Here is a 19,469-nt window from a genome sequence, read left to right on the forward strand (position 1 = left end):
CTGTATTTTTCTTATGAGAATCATGTGGAAGTCCCAAGAACCCTCCTTCATGGAAATGTTCCTTTAACGTGATTTTAATTAGAGTGATTCCAATTGGAGTATTAAGTGTATTTTATCATATTAGAATGTGACACTCCTGTGTGATACAGATTCTGGGTTTCTCTTTCCCACGGGAGATATTTTGTTTTGATCCAGAGCCTGAAGAAGAGATGGTAGGGAGGGGAGGTTGTTCCGACCCGGCCCACTCTCCTCCCCAGGCCGTTGTTGGGAGTCTGCCTGGCTCGCTGCCGGATCCCCCTCCTACGTCCACGAGGACCTCAGCCCCCGGCACATACGCTCTCGACCTGGGGCAGACGGCCCCGGCTCCCTAGCCTATCTCCATGCATGCCCGTCAGTGCAGCCTTGGTTTTCTCTGCCTTGGGCATCGGGGGAGTTCCCTCCCTTCCTTTCAGGTTTAGTTGTGCATCAGAATCTCTGTCCGTCGCGCTGTATTTGGCGTATTTATGCATTTGACATCCGTGTTGTTTTTACTGTTTGCTTCAATCCGGAGTCCCTCTTGACTCCATAGTTGTATAGTTAAGATGCCTGTTGATTACAAAATTAGAGTATTTCAAAGTGCACACTTTTGCCACGTGCATGCTTATAATGACAGCTTCACATCTTAGATTTTTCCAGTCTGATCTCAAACTTTTGGTTCTCCTGAGCTCAGATGTATGAGGCAGGCCGTGTGTTCTGAGTCAGTCCAGAAGAAACGGTGATCGGTTTTAAGAAGTTACTAAATTGACCCCAGCTTGCCACTGTGGCCTTTCAGTTCGTGTAGACAGCAGAGAAGAGTTGTGTGCAGGAACATGACAGTGTGTAACTATGTAAGCCTGCTCCCAGAGAAGTGAACGTCCACACTGCCGAATAATGACCGGCCTTGTGCAGCCGTGCCGGCCTCTGATGCCCAGGCCTCTGCTGTGACTCCAGACTCTATTCAGGTTTGGCACCGTTTGGGAGGGGTGAAGGTGCTGGGGGGGGGGAATCCGACCCCCTACCCTGACTGCCAGTCCCCAGGTCCTGGCCTCTTGATCCAGGGGTTCATGCAGTTGCTGTGTGCACCCAGACATCACAGGCTGGAGGCAGGCAGGGGCTGCAGTGCATTTCTGGCCCTCGCTACCCAGTTAGCTCAACTGCACAGGTAAGGACACCACCCCCACAAGACTACCCTTTCCAGACATCAGCTCCAAGCACGGGGTTCCTTGGGCCCACACTCCCTGACCAACTGTATAAATGTGGCCTTCCCGTGTCCCCCCCCCCCCAGGCTTGGTAATTCACTAGACTGACTCACAGAACTCAGGAAAGCTCTATCTATGATCACAGGTTTATTACGACAAAAAAAGGGTACAAAGCAGGACCGGCTGAAAGAAGAGACACATGGGATGAGGTCCGGGTGGGTCTTGGCGTGATGCCCTTTTGTCCCCTCCCTATGCAGTCAGACATGCCATTTTCCTAGCACGTTGACATGTAAGGGTTCACAGGTCCTGCCCACCGGGGAGGCTCACCTGAACCTGACGTCCAGGGTCTTTACTGGGGTTTTAGTATGTCAGCATGACTGAGAAACCCGTAGCTGGGGGGTGGGTACCATCTCCAGCCCCCTCCCCAGGGGTCAGGCTGCCACCACATGGCCTCCATCTCATGGTTCGTCTCTGTGGCCTGGCAGCCCCCATCCTGAGCACCAACCATGAGGCTTGGTGTGAGGGGCCCACGAGGAGTAACACAGACTCTCCTCGCACAAGTGAATATTCTGGGAATTTAGAGGCTCCCACAGGAGCGAGGACAAAAGAGGGACACGCTGTAAGCCGCACAACAGGACAGAACTACTAGTGGTTCTGACCCGTCCCTGGCCGGCGTTTTCCTGCCTCTCCTGTCTCTGTCCCCAGAGGTGAACAAGGTCTCAGGCCCACATGTGGCCTGCCAGGGGCTGTGGGCTGCCTGGTGGTGGTGCCCTAAAGCTGATGTCTCTTAGATTCCTGCTTCTGGCCCAGAACTGTGCTGACCTCCAGACCAGAGTTTATTCCGCTCTTGACCACAACACTGAGTGCAGAAGTTGGCCAGTGGCATCCGAGACTGACTTTCAGAAAGAAATACCAGATAGGCACAGCCTGAAAACCTGATCTGAGTTTAGAGTAACGAGACTCCCCCTTCCACTGCAGAACGCAGGAACGAGAACGTCTCTTGACTGTCCAGGAGCCCCTCCTGGAAGAGCACAGAAGGAGAACTCACTGCTCCCCATCCCACGAGCGTTGTGCGGTCTTCCTGCCTGCGGCTCCGCGGTGTCCCGTCGGCAGGACAGGCAGCCCTCGTGAACACCTGGGAACGGTTCCTTTGCATTACATTGTATATATACTATATACATTACAGCGTGTAGACTTGCTGCCCACTGTCTTCAGTGCCCTTTGTCCTAAACTGACCCGGTCTGACCCCCACCAGGTCCAAGCTAATTCTAGTACATAAAAAATTGCTAAATATGCCCTTGGGTGCTCTGTGCGCATAACCCACAGCTATATTAGCTGCGTTTGCTACTTCTGCTTTCGTGTTTTCACCTGAGATGCGCTATCTGCACACGCACGTGGCGCCCACGGCACCAACGGAAATTGTGAACACGCCGCACTGACTGCACAATTCCCCAGCATCCCCCTGATAATGGAACAGAAACTCGCTTACTGCTTTTTTTCTGGAAATAATTATGGCGCCCCAAATTAAATTTGAGGTGACCTCAGCACCTGAAGAACCGTAACGATTGACTTTCAAGTTGTCGCCAATTCCGGCTGCCCCCCTGGTGCCCCAGGCAAACGCAGAGCCCGGACTGCCACCTGCCTGAGGGACGGCACAGGCCCTGCTGCTCTGGGGTCCTTGAGGCTCGTCCAACGTCCACATGACAGTTTTGGAAGAACGGTTTTAGTAAAGATTTTTCAACCATAGGCACTTAAAGGGCCTTGTTTAAAAGATACAATATTGTATACTTTTGGTTAATTGGTTCACAGAGCTACATTTGATGTGTATATAAATAAGTGGATCGTGAAAGTTTGTTCGCTTGGCCGGTATTTCCTTCTTGGGAGCTGAGCAAAGTCACCTGTTACGAAGCCTCATCACTCAATGTGTACAGGACATGTGATTTCCTGCCTGAGCCTGGGGTGTGTCCGGCGAGAGCCACTTTCCCATGAGTGGGGATGTGGTTGTGCGCTGCGACCCTACGGAGGGGGCGGCACAAGGAGCCAAGGATGACATCCACCACATTGCGCCCTGGGCCCCCTCTGGGTCCCCTCTGGGTCCCCTCTGAGCCAGCAGAGGCCATGCTTCCTCGGGGAGGGGGGTCATCCCACGTTCTGCTGTGAGAGCTACGAGAGCACAGCTGAGCACCTTCTCCTCCGGGAGGGGTCGGGGGGACGTCTCCCCCGGGAAGGAAGGGTCAGGGGACGTCTCCCCTGGGAAGGAAGGGTCGGGGGACGTCTCCTCCTCACCGGCCTTTGCTCTTCCGCACAACGTCCTCCTCCTGCTCGCCAGTGGAGCCGTGGTTACCGAGGACAGGACGCTGACGGGTACCAGTGCCCCTTGCTCAGTGGGAGCCAGGATGGGGAGCTGGTTCTGGAGACCGGCAGGAACAGAAAGGGCCCTTCTGCATGGGTCTGGATCTGGGGGTGGGTGTGAAGGCTCCTCACGGCCTGTTTCTCCAGAAACAGATCTTCCTGTACGTCCTGCTGCAGAAATCAGCAAAGGTCCCTTGAAAGTGAAGGCTCAGCTGCTCGGAGCGTCCTCCGGAATCAGGAGCGAGAAACAAAGGACACGGACGGACTTCAAAGGTTTCTGGGGCCTTCGGAGCTTCCAGCTTCAAAGCAGACTCTCTCTTTTGTAGTTTTACTCTGACGATAATTAAGACATTTTAAATACCATACTGTAAACAGCTCACCTTCTGATTTCTGGCCCCCTTTCCTCCCGAATGACTTAAACTGTTTTCCGGCTTTATTTGTCACTGTATTTAGTGGCTCCTGACCTTTTTCCTTTACCTTTTCTTTTTCTTTTTTTTAAACAAATGAATAGTAACATCCACTGAAGATTAAAATACCTTTTGAAAAGTTTACATGAGAATGCTGTTCGTAGAAAATACCCTTTGCTTGCCCTTCATTTATTTATTTTTTCTAAAGTCAGAAAAAGCATTAATTTCCCAGTTCCTGAAATGCATCATCCTTCTAGTTCTCCATTCCAACGATAAACAGAGGGCAGCTGACAGGCTTTTCTGTGCACGGACGTGTCTCCCGAGTGGCATCGCTGGTGCGGACACGCTGCTTGTGAACGTCTGTCTTATTAAAATTAAGGCCGTTCCCGAGGCTTTACTCTCTGCCCTCTGGTGGGACCTGTCCTTCCTTGAAAACAAAATAGACCCCGCGGGTCAGATGTGGGACTAGTAAGTACAGATGTCGGTAAGAATCAGACGGCTCATTCCCTGCGCACTGACGCCTACAGGACCACGGGTCTGCCACCAGACAGAGTCTTCTAGAACAGACACTTGGTTCTGTGAGTAAATTTTAGAAAACCTAGAACATGTGGAAGGCAGCAGCAGCCCCGTGACTGAGCGGTGCTGTTTCCATGTCCCCCACGTGGCCTGTTGGATTAAACATCATCTTCGTGGGGTCGGCACGTGGCGCAGGCTACCTGAGAGTGTCATTGAACGTGCCTCTTTCTCTTCCGTCTGCAAGTTCGTGAGCACAGAGTGGAAAAGAAAGGCTTCCAGCCAGAGAACACACAAAGGTCGTGGGGACGACCTGGGGGTGCTCCTCGCAGGGCCCCAGCACTGCTGGCTCAGGATGGCTGAGGGGCCGGGCCGGGCTGCTCAGGGGCGCGGGAGTGGCCGGGGTGTAGGGTCGCGGTTCCAGAGCCTGCAAGTGTGGATGAGGCCGTCAGCGGGGCTGCTGGGAGGAGGCGTCCTGGACTCCCCCAGCCTTTCGTGGCTGCCGGCGCTTGGGCTCTTTGTTGGTGCGTCTCCTCGGCCGTCTTCCCCGTGTGTGGACACTGGTCTTGTCAGGTTAGACCCACCCTAATGACCTCATTTTACCTAGATCACCTCTGTAAGGACCCCGTTTCCATGTGCAGTCGCACTGGCCGGGCCAGCGTGTTCGGGCTCCAATGTGCCTTCTTGGGGGGGGGCCACACAACGCAGCCCAAAGCAGACAGTTTCAGCTCCGTGGCGGTAGGGCACAGGAGTGGTGGTGTGTCTTGTATGTGCCTTGCCTCTTCGGGGGGATTCGTTTCTGTACTACCCTAACTTTGAAAGTAGCTGGCCTCGATGAGCGGGTGAAGTTTCACTGTGGAAGTGCTGCCTCGGAGCCGGCCGCCGTGGGCACTTTCTGCTCTTTCTTCCAACCAACACCCCAGTTTGGGGTTGCTTCCGAAGTGCAGGAAAATGTTTCTTCCAGTCTGACACAGTGTCTTATTATTGTTCGTATCCCTACATGTCTTTGATAATACTTGAAATTGGTATGTTCATTCTGGTTTACTTACATAATGTTCCCCCCATTTTCATTAGATACTTTGCCGCTTTGTGGGGAGTGGGGAGGAGGACTACATGGTCTGGTTATTTCCAGCTGCTGGGCGGACACGGGAAACCAGAGCTCCAGCCCCAGTGATTTCTGCTCGCTCTCGGGCCAGCATCTGCTTGGGAGAGCGGCTGGAGGTTGGGCACATGCGCTCAGCCCTTCTCAAACAGGAGGGCCACGTGCAAATCTCCTCTTCATACAAGGCTGCGTGTACGTGGCATTTTGTCCATATACACGTGACCCCTCACTGCCTGGAGGTCACGCAGACCCCACAGGTGACAGGCTCAGTCCCACAAGACCACCCCCAACGTTAGACACCAGTCCCAAGTCCCATGGCACCCACACTTCTGACCAACCAGCTATAAATCAGGGTTCCCACCACCGCCTCTGGTTCCGTGATATGTCAGAGCAGCTCACAGGACTCTGGGGCACCGTTTACTTACTAGATGACCTGTTTATTACAGAGGATACACCTCAGGAACACCAGATGGAGTTGCTGCCCGGGGCCAGGGATGGAGGTGGGCGCAGAGCTTCCGTGCCCTCTCCAGGTGCCCTAGCCTCCCAGCACCTCCGTGTGCTCGCTGCCCCGGAAGCTCTCTGAACTGCCATTCAGGGTTGGTTGGTTTGTTTAGAGAGAGCTTGAGGGGGGGGGGGAACAGTGTCTTAAGCAGACTCCACACCGAGCATGGAGCCTGATGCAGGATTTGATCTCATGACCCTGAGATCATGACCTGAGCTGAAACCAAGAGTCAGAGACTTGAGTGACTAAGTCACCCAGGTGCCCCCCATTCTGGGGTTTTTATGGAGGCTCCATTCCCATGGCATGATTAATCGAATCATTGGCTATTGGTAATTAATTCAATCTCTAGCTGCCCCCCCCCCATCACCAACCCTGGAGGAGGGGTTGGGGCTACAAGTTCGAGGCTTCTGATCAAGGTTTGGTCTTTCTGGTGACCAGCTCCATCCTAAAGCCATCCAGGCGCCGCCAAAGTCACCTCGTTAGAACAGAGACGCCCTTGTCTCCGTTATCACTCAGGGAATCTGAGCGTTTTAGGAGTTCTGTGTTGGTATCTTTCTGTGAAGCCGTGGGCGGCCTTCAGAGTTCAGGAGTTGTGACGTGGAGAAAATGCGACTGTTGACTTCGGTTACTGTGGGGCCCGTGCTGAGGAGGGTCATGACTGGCCCGGAGAAGACAGGACTGTAGTAGCCATGATCTGCCCTCCTGAGAAGTGCTGTGTGGCTGCCGTGGCTGCCGTGGTAAGGCGGTTGGCCCGCAGTCCGGCTTCTCCACCGCTCGCTGCGGCGTTTCCGACTATTCTTAAATGATGAGCACCAGCAGCTAATTGGAGTTAACAGCCCGATGGTCTGGTTTGGATGTTAGGGTAGCCGTTTTCACCAGGTGATCCCTGCCATGTTAGGGGGCTGCTGCCCTCATCCCTTTCCGAGGTCCTGGTCACCCAAAACAGACAGGAAGACGTGGCTTTCTTCCTTTGCTGTGTGCCCACTCTCCTTTCTTCCCCTGCGGGGGTGCTCACTCTAAGCTGGTGTTTGCTGGCTGCCCGCTGCCCCTCGCTCCGTGCAGGGCTGGCCCCTCCCTACCACCACAGGTGATGCCCCTTGGGCAAGGACACAGTTCTGGGGGAAGAACAGCCCATCAGTCAGTGTCTCACAGGGTTGGGGCCTTCCTGCTAAGGCTGCAAATGTTTGAAACTATTTTTTTCCTTCTAAAACTCTGGTCTGTTTTCCCCCAATTAACATCAGTTAATCTGATTCACATCTCTTTTTCTAGTTTTTAATTTTCATCCTATTCTTCACAATCTTTTTGTTTTAGGCCGTGTTCATATTCCCCCTCTTGTTTCCTTGCCTGGTTTCCTCTCTGTCTTGTCTGACTGGCTTTCTCCAAGGATTTGGGGCAGAAGGGGCATCAGTGGGTCCTGGTGCTGCTCTACCTTTAAGCTCCCTCTCTTCATTTCTCTTCTCAGTAGTTTTCAATTTTTAAATTTAGTTTAATTTAATTTAGTTTTTCTTCCTTCTTTCTCCCTCAAACATATTGTTCACCTGTTTTTCTTCAAGTAGGTTTTGCAGGATTCTCTCCTTCAAAATAGTGTACCGACACAGCCTGTGATCCCCAGAGACTTCGGGAAAAAGTCAGTAATGACAGATGTTCTTGTGGGGTTTTTAGCCATAGAAGTGTGGAGAGAATTTTAATCTGACCAGGAGAGAAGATGGCTAGGTGGGGAGACTAGCTGGTACCCTGGGACCCTAACACTGGGGGGAGACGGCAGGGTGGGCACCCCAGCTGGTGCCCTGGGGACTCGCACACGGGGAGTAAGGAGGGATCTCTGGTTCTACATGGGCTCTTTCATTCAGCCATGTTTTTGTGATACACTAGTTATTTCTAAACATGTTCTCTGCCAGGAGCTCCAATTGGATATGTTCTTTGTTTACGCTTTTACAGCATAAGCGAAGCCTCCAGTCTCAGGACTGCAGGAAAGTTAGAGTTTTTTAATGCTGCTTTGGATAGAACCAGCTCAGAAATGCTGCAAATCTCTGGTGTCTGAGTGAAAAGACAACACCGTGGGAGGTTTTCATCCTGGTCAGGGCCACACCACCCTCCTCCTGACGTTATGGGTACTGGCACACCTGAACCTTGATGAGATACGTACGTGCCAGACATCCCTGGGATGTTAGACAACCCTAGTGGTTAGGACAGCATCTCTGTGTGGTTAAGGTATCCCTGGGTGGTTAGGACATACCTGAGTAGTCAGGAAATCCCTAGGTGTTTAGGATATCTCCTGATTAAGACATCCCTCGGTGGTTAGGACAACACAGGTGGTTAGGACATCCCTTGGTGGTTAGGACATCCCAGGTGGTTAGGACATCCCTTGGTGGTTAGGACATCCCTTGGTGGTTAGGACATCACAGGTGGTTAGGACATCCCTGGTGATCAGGACATCCCAGGTGGTTAGGACATCCCTTGGTGGTTAGGACATCACAGGTGGTTAGGACATCACAGGTGGTTAGGACATCACAGGTGGTTAGGACATCCCTGGTGGTTAGGACATCCCTAGGTGGTTAGGACAACACAGGTGGTTAGGACATCCCTTGGTGGTTAGGACATCACAGGTGGTTAGGACATCACAGGTGGTTAGGACATCCCTGGTGGTTAGGACATCCCTAGGTGGTTAGGACATCCCTTGTGGTTAGGACATCCCTTGGTGGTTAGGACATCACAGGTGGTTAGGACATCACAGGTGGTTAGGACATCCCTGGTGGTTAGGACATCCCTAGGTGGTTAGGACATCCCTTGTGGTTAGGACATCCCTCGGTGGTTAGGACATCCCTCGGTGGTTAGGACAACACAGGTGGTTAGGACATCCCTTGGTGGTTAGGACATCCCAGGTGGTTAGGACATCCCTTGGTGGATAGGACATCACAGGTGGTTAGGACATCCCTTGGTGGTTAGGACATCCCAGGTGGTTAGGACATCCCTTGGTGGTTAGGACATCACAGGTGGTTAGGACATCCCTTGGTGGTTAGGACATCCCTTGGTGGTTAGGACATCACAGGTGGTTAGGACATCCCTTGGTGGTTAGGACATCACAGGTGGTTAGGACATCCCTTGGTGGTTAGGACATCCCTTGGTGGTTAGGACATCACAGGTGGTTAGGACATCCCTTGGTGGTTAGGACATCACAGGTGGTTAGGACATCCCTGGTGATCAGGACATCCCAGGTGGTTAGGACATCCCTTGGTGGTTAGGACATCCCTTGGTGGTTAGGACATCACAGGTGGTTAGGACATCCCTTGGTGGTTAGGACATCACAGGTGGTTAGGACATCCCTGGTGATCAGGACATCCCAGGTGGTTAGGACATCCCTTGGTGGTTAGGACATCCCTTGGTGGTTAGGACATCCCTTGGTGGTTAGGACATCACAGGTGGTTAGGACATCACAGGTGGTTAGGACATCCCTGGTGGTTAGGACATCCCTAGGTGGTTAGGACATCCCTTGTGGTTAGGATATCCTGGGTGGCTTAGACATCCCTGGTGGTTAGGGCATCCTAGGTGGTTAAGACATCAGAGGTTGTTAGGACATCCCTAGGTGGTTAGGACAACCCTGGTGGTTAGGACATCTCTGGTGGTTAGGACATCCAAGTGGTTAGGACATCCTAGCTGGTTAGGAAATGCACTCCACGTTGCTGGCTGTCTCTGTCTCTCTGTCAAATAAATAAAATCTTAAAAAAAAAAAAAAAAGGAAATGCACTCCACGGCCTTGGTTTCAAAACGGTATTTTTAAAAAGTGTGTCTGGTTCACTTACACATCTAAGAAGCTTTAGGGAATAACCAAAACAACTGTGAAAATATGGGGATAACCAAAGGGAAGGTAACATGAGAGATCGTAGGCCGTGTAGGGGTTCAAGGTGGTGGTGAGGGGGTCTGTGTGTTCAGATCATAGCTTCCTAGCTAAAGTTTCTGACCCTGTGTCCTCACCTCCGAAACTCAGAGTTTGACCAGGAATGGCAGCTCTTACATCACGTCCCGGGAGCCCCAGGTGTCATTACACTGGTGCCAAGGTGGGACAGGGCCAAGGCAGCCACAGAAAGCCCCAGAGACCACTTACATCTGCTTCTTCCTACTCCTGTCAAGGTTTAATGACCACTGGGCCTTTTGTGTTTTATTTGTTGAAATAGTGCCCCATGAATTCATTTTTACCGAGTCCCGTCCATCAGTTTTAAGTGGAACCAGTGGATGAACTGGCTTCTCAGGGTCCTCCTTCTTCTGCATTGCTCACCTGTCCAGGTGACTGTGGGTCTGGACTTGACTGTGAGCAGGTCAGGAGGCATCCAGTGACCCCAGATCAGTCCTGTGGGAGCCACTGGGCAGCTGCCAACCCCCAGTAATTAGCTGCCCTGGCTAGCGGCTCAATGTTTTCCACCCAGGGCCTGGTTCCGTCTCCTTGGTGGGGCTGTTCAAGGCCCTCGGACCTGGGCATGTCTGCTTGAGGGAGCGGTGGGGAGAGAGAAAGCACTGAGCACCCGTGGACGGCAGCCTGCTGTCACCCGCGTCGCCCCTCCTGAATGCATTAACCCCCAGGTGTGGGCACCGCAAGCTAAGTGCCAAAGACACCGATGACTGTGGCAGATGTCACGTGGTGGGAGCCAGACGGAGAAGCCAGCTAGATAAATGGGGTAGGTTGAGGAGAAGGAAGAGGAGCAAACATGTTAACACAGCTGCAGTGGGGGTCCTGGGGGGCAATGTGAGTGCCTTTCTGGGAGGGGGTGCAGAGGGCACTCAGGAAGGTCTCACAGCTGAGGGGTGTTGTGCCGGAAGGGGCCCAGGGTGCTCCAGGAGCCAAGGAGCTGGGACGGCCATCGGGGGTGCCTTCGGCAGGAAGCACACGTGTGGGGAGGAGTCCCGGCATGCCAGCTTCATGCCCTGTGTCCAGGCAGTTTGGGCCTGACCCTGTGAGCAACTGGACTGACCAGTGGGTTCTGTGTAGGGAACGTCCATGAGCATTCCATTTTCGAAACGCGTCTTGTGATGTCTTGGGGTGAACAAGGAAAGCATGGAGAAGCCAGATGGGAGAGCCCTAACAGGGAAGCAGTGACCCCGGGGGGTAGCTGCGAGGTTGGGCTAGCAGTAGCCTGCAGCCGTGGACAGACAGACATAGGGAATATTTGAGGGTAAAAATAGTCGGCTTCCGTGGCCAGTTGGATCTGAGAGTAAGGATCGAGTGCAGGGACCATGGCCGTCACTGGGGCTGTTGGTCATGCAGTATAACTTGGCCTGCGCTCCTGGACGTGGGGGCTGGGAGGGGACCCAGAACTGCCCACCACGTGTCATGGTTTGCAGAGCACCTTATACCCCACACGGGCCCCGCGGAAGACAGGCCTCTTCGTGTGGAAAACACCCGTGCCGCCGTGACCTAGGGCTGCGTCTCCAACACGCAGATGTGAGGTGGTCTTCCTCCCGGCGCACGGCACGTCAGAGTCGGCCATGCCGGCGGCCTGCGGGCATCTCGGGCAGAGCCGCCGTGAGGGCAGGGTCATGAACAAAGGCAGCGACCCTCCCCGTGACCTCCTGCTCCGATTCCTCTGCCGTGTTCATGTCTGTAGTCCTTACACGCCTGCTGGCGGTACAGAGCTTCTTGGTTGAGTCCTTACCGGCGACTTTGTTCTAGCTCATGACTGCTAAGGACTGTGAACATCAGATTGCCTATGTTTGTGTTGGTAAGTATTTTAGCAAGAAAGTGATGGAAGGAATTTGAGTCAGTCCTGAGACGTGGGAGAGGCTTTGCCTTTAATCAGGGGTCGTGCGTGACGCCGTCCTGCCGCACCCCATCTTCTCACTGCGCACTGTCCTCAGGGTGCTTCCCGTTACACACCCGTCTTCAACAGAGCGGCTCGTCACACCAGGCCACTTCCCCTCGAACTTGCGGCCATGTGAATTCCATAATCCCTTGAATTTTACTTACAAATTACTATTTTGGGAACTATATCAATAGTAGGGATATGGGTTCTGTAATTTTCCCTAAAAGGACACTACTCCAGATAAAACCACGGAGTCTAAATGATATATAAGCATGTGAGAGCCTGCCGAGCTCCTCCACCCTCCCCAGCCCCCGGGGCCCACCTAAATCGCGATCCGCGCGGCCGCGACAGTACCCAGCGTGGGCTGTGCTCGGCATAGAGAAACGGCGGTGCTCACGCGGCCGCCGAGGGGGGCTCAGAAAGCTGCTCCCTCACAATGTGACTGCCTTGAAGACGCGTAGAATCGTCCATAGCAAGTGCTACCCCTATTACAAAAGGGGTTGGAGGGAAAAATAAGACCCAGACGCCAGGAGTAAGGTAGGGAGCAAACCCTGGGTGTGCAGTGTGTGCCCCGGCCCGTTCAGCTGTGCAGCCTGGCACCGCAGACCTGGCCCGACCCTCCCCGAGGGTTCGCCTCCGGACCTGTGCGTCGGTCACTGAACGAAGCCCCCGTTCGCACGCAGAGCCGTTTGCGAAGCGCTTTCATCCTTGCTCAGTGTTTTGTGTTCCGGCTTCTGCATCTTCCTGGCCGATACTGCACTGGTCATCTGAGTCGGGGACGCACACGCAAGCCATCATCCTCCCGCAGGTGCCTGTGTGCACGTGGGAGCTTCGGTGGGGTTCTTTGCTGCCCTTTCCGGCTGCGTGCGGTGAGGCTTGCTGCACACACGCCGTGTTCTTGCAGAGTGACCGGACGAGCCAACCTGCGGGCGGCACAATTCGGCGTCTGAAAACCTGACACCATTTTCTGGGGTGCAGTGGCCGCAGGGTGGACGAGAAGCCTTGAGACCTGTGGGTGAGTTCGTGACCGGTGCACGATCTCAAGGGATGGTTGACCACAAAAGCCAGTCCGAGCGTATTGCACTTTAGGGATCGCTGTCTGCATTTCTTAAATATCGAGACAGTGTTTTAGATACGAACACAGGCGCGGGTGTGGCCGGCCGCGTTGCTATTCCGCGGTCAGTCTGGTCACTACCCACCAGGCTGACATCTCGCAGTGTGTGGTGGGCAGGGAATTATGCCTGTCTCCTCTGGGCTGCCGGAACACTGGATGTGTGTGACCCCAGCCATAACAGGGCTGGACGTGCTGCCAGCAGACCCAGGGCACCTGCCTGCGTCTCTGAGGGTGGAGTCACTGCAGACCTGTTCCCCCAACTGTCTGGGAAGGGAATACGTAGTTTCAAAGACACACAACCGCCACCAGAGGAAGCAAGCAGGTGCCCCGTAGCACCCAGACCCCACCAAAGCTTTGTGTTCTTGCCTTGTTCCTGCTCTGTTTTTAGGTAAACTCTGTTGTTTATTGAGAACCTACTGTGTGTGACATTTGTCGAAGGAGACAGTAGAAAGCCGCTTGGGTGAACAGTCAGAGAAGTGCCAAGGTTGCTGACCATTCAGTCCCTGGGGGCCTTCTCAGCCCGGGCTGCCAGCAGGGGGTCTCGTCCCCAACACGGTCTGAAGGAGATCTGCTCTCCTGTTGTCCATTGGTCGTGGTTGCCTTAGCCTCTGCCCCACGACGGGTGCTCCCTGGGCCAGGAGCCGTGGCCTGGGCTTCCTGTCTCGCCAGGGCCTGGGAAGGCACATCTGTCCTAGCAGCACTCATAGATGCTGGCGTGCGGTGGAGAGACGAAGGCTGCGAGCCACATGGGATGCGTCTGTGTTCCGCTTGAGTGCTGAGTCCAGGACACACTATAACGCCCTTTTCAAGTGCCGTGGGCAATCTTTCGACAATTAAAAAAAATCAAATGCATATGTCTCACTAGAACTCTTTAAACCGCAGAGCCAGTGAGCAGACATTTCAGGTGAGTGGTCTGTTCAGTGTAGCCGCTGTTCTTCTGATCGATCTGCTTCTTGGGATGAACTGACTAGTGGTTTGCCCAGACTGACCAGTCAATTAAGTCAGAGCTACCCATCCAGACTCCACGGGTGTGGGTGCGTGAACGCCAAATGGCAGTGGTATTCTGAACTCCATCCCCACCCAGCTTTGCTGGAGTGCACTTGGGCATTTTGACAGAAGATGGAAATACCCCTTAAACCCCAAGGGGGTGCAGAACACCGCCAGGTATGAGCAGTTAGCTGTTCTGCTTCGAGGTGTGGGTTGCATCTGCTAAATATAAAACCCCAGCACCTTACTCTGTGTGTATGTGTGTGCGCGTGTGTGTGTGTGCCCACGTGTGCGGGGAGTGGCTCGGGGAAGACAGCGGTGCGATGGAAATCGGGAAGCCAAGGCTTCTTACTAAGTTCAAGACCGGTTCATGTTAAGAACGCACATGTCCACTAACTGCAACCTCAGAGAAACTCAGCACTCGTTCCTATAGCCTTGGAAACGCTCCGACCCACGGGCGCAGATCCAGGGCGGTGGGGTGGACCTCGGGGAAGAGTCACTCTGCTTTCCTCAGTGTGATGGTGGGGGCGGTAGAGAGAACCTGTGCATTTGAGAGGTTTTACTTGAGTCATTTCGAAGTACCCAAGTTTTTAAAAAATTAAAAATGTTAGTTACTACAAAAAACAAAAACAAAAGCCCACACACACCCAGAGGAGAAGTCTGGGAGATGTCCCCAGGAACCCGAGAGAGTGCTGGGCCAAGAGTGTGGACACAGGGGAAACATGGCTCGGTTTCCCACAGGGATGAGCACACGGAAAATCTGTTAGTCAGTAGTGAGTCAGGAGAGAGCAGCTGTGGCTTTGGCGGGTGGACCTCAGTTTATCGCAGGTGCTCTTTGCTTTTTACTTGTTAAGGATAGACATACACGGAGAGTGAAGCCCTCGGTAATTTTCCATTGATGCCTGGTGAGGAGGGTGGGTGCACTGTAGGTGGGAGATGCTCAAGGGTTAACGGGGTCCAGGGTCTCTGCCTGTGGGGTCCTCTGATTAGCTCTTCGCGGTGGTGAAGATGTTCTGTGGTCCAGGGATGGAAACTCTGCTTTCGAGGCCTGAGTCTGTCTCAGGCTGCTCGGCTGCTGTGACCAGACCACAGACGGGCAGCTGGTCCGCAACACACATTCACTCTCACGTTCCGGAGACTGGAAGCTGGAGATCAGGGTAACAGCATGGTCTGGCAAAGGTCAGGTGAAGGTCACAGATACAGCTTCTTGCTGTGCTCTTCCTGGCAAGAGGGAGCACCCCCGGGTCTCTTTCACGAGGGCACCAGCCTCATTTATGAGGGCCGCCCCTCGTGATACTATCACCCCCGAGGCCTTGCCTCCTACTGCCTTAGCCTTGTGGGTTAGGATTGCAGCGTGACTTTGGGAGGACCCAAATCTTCAGACCACTCATAAGGGCCAGGGCCATGGGTCATCATCACCCCAGGAGATGCTCAGTGAGCAAGTCTGAATCGTGCTAGTCTTTGCCGCCGTTGAAGCCAGATGCACTGGCAGTAATCCTTGGTGATCTGGGCGGAAGGGCTTGACTGGTCTGCACTCGCTGGAGCCCCCAGGGAACCATGGAGCTAAGGGAAGAGGGCGTCTTGAGTTCACACCAAGCCCAGCTGAGGGCCGAGCACAGAGGCCTTCCGCACAGGAGCTGTGCCGTGAGGATGGAAGGATTCAGAGCTCACAGGGAGCGTGTCATCGCACCACAGAGGAAGCACGGGGTGAGGGAGGGCTTCCCCGTCACGCCGTGTGGGTTCGTGCCGGAGCACGCTGTCTCGCCGCGTCTGCCTGCAGCTCTCCTACCCGTGCTCTGGGATTCCCGTCACCCATCTGCCCTGTGGAGCTGGAGGCCAAGTGGCTGTGCTTTCCAGGCCCGCAGCCCAAGGCGGGGGCAGAGACCAGCAGCCTCCTCTGTACTTCAGTCTCCCTTCCCCCAGGGGACCTCGTGAGAGAGCCTCACTTGGGTTTCAAGACTGTCTCCAAAACAGGGGTTGGCAGATGCTGGCCCATGAGCCAGCCACCTGTTTTTGTAAGTAAAGTTTTTATTGGAAATAGGGTTACCAGATATGTTGGTTCTCTGGGGCTGCCATAACAGGTATCAGACTGGGTGGCTTAACCAAGAGGAATTATTTTTTTACCGTTCTGAAGGCCAAAAGTCAAGGGTCAATGTGTTGGCAGGTTGGCTTCTCCCCTTGGTATGTGGGTGTCCATCTGCTCTCTGTGTTCTCACAGAGTCTTTTCTCTGTGCAAAGACCTTGTATCTTTTCATGTGTCCACATTTCCTCTTCTGATAAGGACACCAGTCAGATTGGATTAGGGCTACCTTCACTTTACCTTCATCTCCCCCTTAGAGATCCTATATCCAAGTATAGTCAAGTCCTGATGTATTGGGGGTTAGGGCTTCGGCCTATGAAATTTTGGGTTGGTGGGGGACATAATTCAGCCCATGACATCAGATTTAACAAATAAAAATACAGGATACCAATTATATTGAATATATATTGAATATATTGAAAAAAATATATATATATTCAATTATATTGAATTTCGGATAAACAGTAAGTTATGCATAGAACATATTTATCTTAAAAAATTATTTGTTATTCATATGAAATTGTGATTTATCTGGAAACGTCATTTCGTCTTGCAGCCCCGATTGGAACATAGTCCCCTCTCTTGAGCATCTTTTGCCTCTGTTTTCATGCTGCAGTGGCCGAGTTGAGTAGCAGAGGCCAACCCCAATTCCTTGAAAGTCCACATGAAAAACTAGCCACCACCCTGGGAAGCAGGAACATGGGACTTATAATGATTTCCAAGGACCAGGGTTTGAGCTCAGTACAGAGCCTACAAAACGGCATCGGGTGTTCAGGATGGAGTGGGTGTCGACTTAAAACACCCAAAGGCCCAAGAGTGTAGAATGTGGGGTGGGGGTGGGGAACCGACACTCCCTATCAGCTCGGAATACGTGCTCTGTTTCTTCTGTGAGCACTCCTAGTGTTCTCGTGTGTGTGTGTGTCTCCCAGTGTACATCCTTGGTTTTGACCAACATCCTTCGCTCAGTTTCTCACTGTCTTGTCCTGAATTAGAAAGTGTTATGTCCACTTGTGATGATGGCAATTTCTTTCTTTCTTTCCCCTGTCATGTGCTGTTTTCATTGAAGGCGTTTGTTTAAACTTGTTTTCTGTTATGATTACCGTGGCATGGAGCCCATCCAGCTCTATCCTAACACCTGCTGTGTTCTGACAAAGTAAATACAGGCATTTAAAACCTGAGAAGCCAAAGGGTGTCCAGGAATTGGAGGAAATTTAGAGAAAAGCACAGAAATAGTTAAGAAGCTGGAGGATTTATTTGCCAGAAAAGCGTAAATGAGCTAAGTGCATTCTCCTTGGCAAAGGGGGGACCCCCGCCCAGAATGTTAAGTGTGGCAACCCCAAGGACAGAGAATATTGTAGGTTGCAGAGTGAATTTAATGACCATGAGAGGAAGGAGCTGATGGCCTGATGTCACTGGGGAAGTCTTCCGTGTGAAGTTGGGTCCGGTGGAGGGGAAGGGAGAGGGGAGACCGGCAGCCACCCCCACCCCAAGGTGCAGGAGGAAGAAGGAGAGTGAGCCTCCCTGCCATCAGTCCTCGGGGCTTGAGCTGTCTGTCTGCAGCTCCTTGGTGACCCCCTGGACTTGGCAATGGTACAGTCACCCCCGACCGGTCTCCATCCCTGACCCCCATCTGGTATCTGTTTCTGCCATAATCCGAGGGACACTGGCCAGGCAGGGTTTGGGACCTCGTCAGCCACATCAGAAGTCATGATGCCATGCTGATTGTACCTCCAGAGTGGCTGTGGAGTCCCTTCCAGCCCCTTGACGACTGACTGCAGGCCCAGTGCAGGACCCAGTCACGGGCATGTCCCCCACCCAGGCCCGCTAATTCTAGACGAAGAAAGGGGATGGGAATAGCTAGAGCAGGTCTGGGGGACACGCAGCCTCACCTGGGGCCTGCAGCTCAAGTGTCAGAAGGATCGAGCAGAGCAGTGTCCCCCTGCACAGAAGCCACCGGAGACCCACACACACCAGGGTCGGTACCACAGATGTGGCCCCAATGTCTCTTTTAACCAAATGGCCAGTGTCTTAAGTAGCCCACGACCCTGGAGTGCACGGCAGAAGACAGATTTATTGAGACCTGACGAACAGATAGAATTGTAATACTATGCAGTGTGCGGTACGATGACTTGATGTACGTACATGCTGTGAGAAGACCCCAAACCAGGTTAACATCCATCACCTCGGAAGAGCCCCCCAGTTAGGGCTCCCACAGGAGGCCGGTCTGGCTGAGGGACAGGCCACTGCTTGAGCCCAGCCCTTTACTCCACTGCTGGTTTGCTTCTTGATTACTGGTCATGCATTTTGACATGAACTTATACAGAATTGGGGCAGTTAATACAGAAATGAGAAAAAAAAAAAAACATAAACTGTTATGGAGCATTTTAAAACCAAACCTGACCCCAGATGTGACCACACCCCTCCAGAATTGCTTCTGCTAGCTCAGACCCAGATGCCTTCACCTAAGTGTTAGTGGCAGCTCCTGTCTTTCTCCCAGTGCAGTCATGAGACCTAGACCCTTGGTGCCCTGGACCCACTCCCTCCCCACCCCACAGAGGTCCTTGCCCCATCCCCAGCCTAGTCACCTGGGCGCTAAGTAAATTGGACTCTGAGAACATGTCTTGTCTCCCTTGACTAGAGGATGGCCTCTTTGTTTGATGTTCCTCATTGGGAAAATCAACTGTCCATAATTATCACGGCCCTTTTCTTCCCTAAGGAGTTACGCTTGTCAGAATGTGCCTGTGTTCATTTGCAAATGCATTCTTCTATAATTTTAAAGCAGAAAATGCATTTCAAGAACAAGCATCTTGCCCTTTGCCATAGGGTTTGTTAACATTATTAATCTGATTTAAGTGAAAATTATCCTTTATATTGCTTCCCATATATACACACTTTTTTCCCTTTAAAATGGAAGGTTTTGCCGAATGCTGTGTTTTCCTTTCGTGCAAAGACGTATGGGGCTGTTCTAATACAGATTAGTGGAGGTGCCATAGCAGGGCTCTGTAGGTGGTGGGACTCAGCTATCATTGGTATGATTAGTTTCACCTTGTAGCTGTGTCTCGGAAAATGCAATTAACAGTTTCATATTCAGCGTAGCTAGCTTTTATTCTTGCTGCACGCTGCGCAACATTTGCATCATAAAAAAAACTAATTGGTAAACACAGTCTTGCCAGCTTCTCTGCAATCCTCCCAATTCTCTTCCCGTTAATTGGCTCGGCTCCAACACACACGGGATAGAATTTCAAAGGACCCGCAGATTGGGGAGCCTTGGAGCACTTGTGTTTCACAGAACCGACTCCAAGGAGGCTGGGGAAAATATTTTAAATTAATGCCGAATGCAGGCAACGCTCTGTCCAGGCGTTGCCACGGAAACCATTTTGTCTGCTAATCTGATGAGGGTGTG

General features: G+C 52.7%; 1 protein-coding gene across 1 annotated transcript in view; it reads left to right on the top strand.

Annotated features, from left to right (window-relative positions):
* PTPRN2 (protein tyrosine phosphatase receptor type N2) overlaps positions 1 to 19,469 on the top strand; it is an 842,052-nt gene that overhangs the window by 438,914 nt on the left and 383,669 nt on the right. The window lies entirely within an intron of this gene.

This window comes from Ursus americanus, chromosome 3, assembly GCF_024610735.1.
Source record: "Ursus americanus isolate L20-20 chromosome 3, mUrsAme1.1.p, whole genome shotgun sequence".
In the NCBI taxonomy this organism is placed as follows: domain Eukaryota; kingdom Metazoa; phylum Chordata; class Mammalia; order Carnivora; family Ursidae; genus Ursus; species Ursus americanus.